The 4,543-nt window shown below is 40.0% G+C and overlaps 1 pseudogene across 1 annotated transcript; it reads right to left on the bottom strand.

Moving 5' to 3' along the window:
• Positions 1–2,556: 2,556 nt before the first annotated feature.
• On the bottom strand, positions 2,557–4,294 carry LOC308605136 (WD repeat and SOCS box-containing protein 1-like; annotated as a pseudogene). Its single transcript, XR_014017927.1, has 2 exons — positions 3,312–4,294; positions 2,557–3,096 (listed from the first exon to the last, which is right to left on the bottom strand). The product of XR_014017927.1 is annotated as a WD repeat and SOCS box-containing protein 1-like (transcript).
• Positions 4,295–4,543: the final 249 nt, after the last annotated feature.

Genomic DNA, 4,543 nt, shown 5'->3' with positions numbered 1-4,543 from the left:
GAAATAGAGTTTTTAGAAGATTGATTATTTATTCTTTCTTCCAACACTCAGCGTTTGCCATTCAGCTGAAGAGCTAACGTGCATTATCTGTTTCTATTGGCAAGCCACTTTCCTAAGAGCATTAGGTGAATTGACTTGGGACTGTTCTTGGTCACAAGAAGCTCATGAGATATAGGTTATTAGTAATCCCCATATTATTTTTGTTTTACACATAAGTGAGGCACGGAGAGGGAAAGTAAGTCACTCAAGGTTACACCTTGGTAAACAGGGAGCCACAGCCCCTGTGACTCAGCACTGCTGTCTTAACCATCACAGCGTCCGGCCCCTCATTCTAAGTGCTAATTGCCATGAAGGTGATACAAAATATTAGAAAACTTGGATCCAACCATCAACAAGTTGGGGGACAAGTAAATACAGCTCTTAATGGAAAAATGCAAAATTCAGGATGAGACCGAGTGCTTTATTTGATCACTAAAGGCTTTTCACATGGAGATTTGTGTCTCTGGAAGTTCAAGTTTCTACCCCATGTGTATTATAACCAAACAATAGAGTGAGTCCCACTGCTAATGCTCCAATTCTCCAACATATGTGTGTTTTAGTGCAATTCCCTTCACCTGGAGTAATTTTTAAAATATATTTAATGTAAAACAGATAGCTAGTGGGAAGCAGCCACATAGCACAGGGAGATGGGTGCTTTGTGACCACCTAGAGGGGTGGGATAGGGAGGGTGGGAGGGAGATGCAAGACGGAGGAGATATTGGGATATATGTATATGTATAGCTGATTCACTTTGTTATACAGCAGAAGCTAACACAGCATTGTAAAGCAGTTACATTCCAATAAAGAAGTTAAAAAAATATACATTTAAAAGATTTAAGATGGGAAAACCCCAAACAGGACAAGACCTACGTTCCAGTTCTGGTCTGAGATACATTACTTCTTTCCATTTCAGTTGCCAGAACTGTAAACATTTTTATTTTATTTATTTATTTATTTTAAAATAAATTTAGTTTTGGCTGCGTTGGGTCTTCGTTGCTGCACTAAAATAAAGCCTTTCCTCCCTCAAAATGTTTATTTTTCTAGATATTTTTATGAACACAATATGACTGAATATTTTGACCTTACAAAATATCTTGATTGGTGATACAAAGATTGGAAGATTTTGTTGTGGACTAATGTACAGGCATCCTTGGTGTGCATGGCTGGCACAGAGGGACAGCTGGAAGGAGTTTGACCTTGGCTGGTTTACTGAGTCACACTTAGTAATTTACTAAGCAGCTACTCATTGCTCAAAGCCATCTACCATTTAGGCAGATGTTTTGTTAAAGATGAGCTTGGGGCTTCCCTGGTGGCCCAGTGGTTGAGAATCTGCCTGCCCATGCAGGGGACACGGGTTTGAGCCCTGGTCTGGGAGGATCCCACATGCCGCGGAGCAACTAGGCCCGTGAGCCACAACTACTGAGCCAGTGCGTCTGGAGCCTGTGTTCCGCAACGAGAGGCCGCGACGGTAGGAAGAGTGGCCCCTGCTCTCCGCAACTAGAGAAAGCCCTCGCACAGAAACAAAGACCCAACACAGCCAAAAATAAATAAATAAATTTATTTTAAAAATAAGATGAGCTAGTTAATTTCCATCCCACTACCTTCACTCACTGAGTCCTCTGTCTTTTGTGTGTATTTAAACAAACTGGTTCAAATTCTGCTAAAAATATATCATTTGAAAATACTGTTAAACATTTTAGTTTCTAATGAGAATTGTTATGTGTGTAATATTTAGGGGAGTTTTTTTTGCAACAAAACCATATAACAATGGAAGCTTTTTGCACATTTAATTTTCAAACTGTTCTCTCATAGCATATGTTTCTTTCAAAAGGGGTTATGCACTGTATTTGTTTTTTCACCTTTATTGTACAAGAAGATTATTAAGCTTGTTTTTGTATTTTAAATATCTACTAGGAAAACTACAGGCAGCCACCTTAGGAAAAGGTCAACAAATTTGAAACCCCCCCCCCTTTTTTTTTGCAAAGGAAAAAGTGCAGAATATCTTCAGCCACTGCCAAAGTAATGGAAACAAAGCCATCAAACACTGTTGCCATCAAGTGTAGAAAAAAAATATTTTCATGGTCATTCCCTATCTCATTACAAAATGTTATTTTATTCTAGTAAAGATCTTGTTTTGTTTTTTTTTACAAGTCTTTAATTAAAAACTCAACAAAAATATATAATCAAGCATTTTACATAATGTATACATTCTTAATATCTGCAGATAAGATAAATAACAGAAGGCAAAAACAGATATACTAACTGTATTGCTTCTCTTTGGCAAGTCACCAATATTATCCCCTGCAGAAACATAGGATATGTGTAAAAAATAAACAAAAAGCAAAAATACCCACCATGGTCTTAAAATAATTGTTCCTTATTACAAACAACAAAATATTTAGCAATAATGCAGTAGATGGATTTTTCAAATTGACTAAAATTTATTATAATACTTTATTTATACCACAGGGGTTAAAGTAGCAAGCTGCTTTCCAAAATTAAGGCCCACAGCAGTAGTTAGGAAAAAAAAAAAAAAAAAGGCACCCTTTTTTCCTGGTTATATCCTGGCTATTTTTCATTTAATAATGTCGCATTCAAATTCTACCTCTCAGCTGCCACTCCTAAGGAAAACAAAATCCTTCCCTAGACAAAAGCTGTTTTACTTGAAGGTCAGTTGTCTGACCACCCCCCAACCAAATACACATTTTGTTATGAGGCATTCAGCTTTCTTAAGTCAGTATTTACCAGCTAACTCAGTGTCCCAGAATGAAAAAATTCCTTCCACTTTACAGCAAAGATACATATTATGGCTCTACTGAAGCAATATATACATGTTGGAACTAAAAATTAGAAAAGCAAAAGGGTCCATTCAACACACAGCAGCTTATATTGAAATATATACATGTATGTATATGTTTTCACAGTTACATTTTAGAAAAAAATTTACATTTGATATGTTCAGAAATATTTCTCCTAAGGTCTATAAATAATATTTTAAAAGCTCAACTGATCAAAATGCAATACAAGAATGTATTAAATTAAATTAATCTCCTAGGGCTTCCCTGGTGGCGCAGTGGTTGAGAGTCCGCCTGCCGATGCAGGGGACACAGGTTCGTGCCCCAGTCCGGGAAGATCCCACGTGCCGTGGAGCGGCTGGGCCCGTGAGCCATGGCCGCTGAGCCTGCACATCTGGAGCCTGTGCTCTGCAACGGGAGAGGCCACAGCAGTGACAGGCCCGCGTACCACAAAATAAATAAATAAATCTTCTAAACCTTGAAGTCAGTAAAGCTTGAGGTTTGTGTAAAGTGTGTTGTCAGTCCCTAATACTAGGGAAGACGGCATCCTCTAAACACGGTAGGAGAGGAACTCTAAAACTTTGGAAGGAATCGGCAGCTCCTGGACTTCTTGGGTGGGCATCACTCTCCGGATTGATATGCGACATAAATGTTGAAGGCTAGGGACTTGCCTCGGAGTGGCCCCAAAATACACACTTCCATCATGTGTCCCAGCAGCTAAAACACTGCCATCAGTAGAAAAGGCACAGCAAAGACCATTGCTCAAAGGCGTAACTTGTACTGGATAATCCTCATCAGTTCTCCAGAACCTCATCATTTTATCATCAGCAAGGCTTGCAACATGCAGTCCATCAAGACTAAACGAGACAGATCGTACCCATCGGTCATTTGCTCCTCCAGCAAATATTGGAGTGGGTGGGGGAAACAGGTGCCCAAATTCCATCAGAACGTCTCCAGTGTGTGGATCCCAGATATAAACTCGAGTATCCTAAGATGCCATAGCCAGTAATGCTCCATCAGGAGAAAAGTCACAAGCTACAACATCATGGTGATGTCCTTCTAGTTTCCGTATCATGGTATATTTATCCATATTCCAAAGGAAAACTGCTTTACTGGTTCCCACTGAGCACAGCATAGAAGAGTCAGGAGAGAATGCACAGCTATACACCCAGTTCTGATGGCCCCTCAATACTTTCATCGTGTTTCTGTCATCTTTCAGGTCCCACACTCTCAGAGTTTTGTCTCTTGAAGCTGACACCAGGATCAAGCTTCCATCTGGAGCAAAAGTTAAATCTCTGACCACTTCAGTGTGACCTACCAAGTTAAGGAAGGGTTTTCCTGTATATATATCCCATATTTTGATACGCCCAGTGTTTAACCCTGTGGCAAGGAGTAGCTGATCTTGTCCAAATCTGAATTGATGCCATTCTATGTTTACACAGCGACTCTGTTTTTCTGAAACTGAAGATCCAAAAGCAAGACTCCAGACTAAAGCACCACAGTCTATAATATGTTCACGAGGCTTATTTTTTTGACCACCATCACTGTTTTGTCTTGACAATCTTTTTTTTTTTTTTTTTTTTTTTTTTGCGGTACGCGGGCCTCTCACTGTTGTGGCCTCTCCCGTTGCGGAGCACAGGCTCCAGACGCGCACGCCCAGCTGCCATGGCTCATGGGCCCAGCCGCTCCGCGGCATGTGGGATCTTCCC

This window comes from Mesoplodon bidens (genome assembly GCF_964165515.1).
Source record: "Mesoplodon bidens genome assembly, chromosome: 17".
Lineage (NCBI taxonomy): Eukaryota > Metazoa > Chordata > Mammalia > Artiodactyla > Ziphiidae > Mesoplodon > Mesoplodon bidens.
The sequence above is the reverse complement of the archived record's forward strand: the minus strand, read 5'-3'. Positions and strand labels throughout refer to the sequence as shown.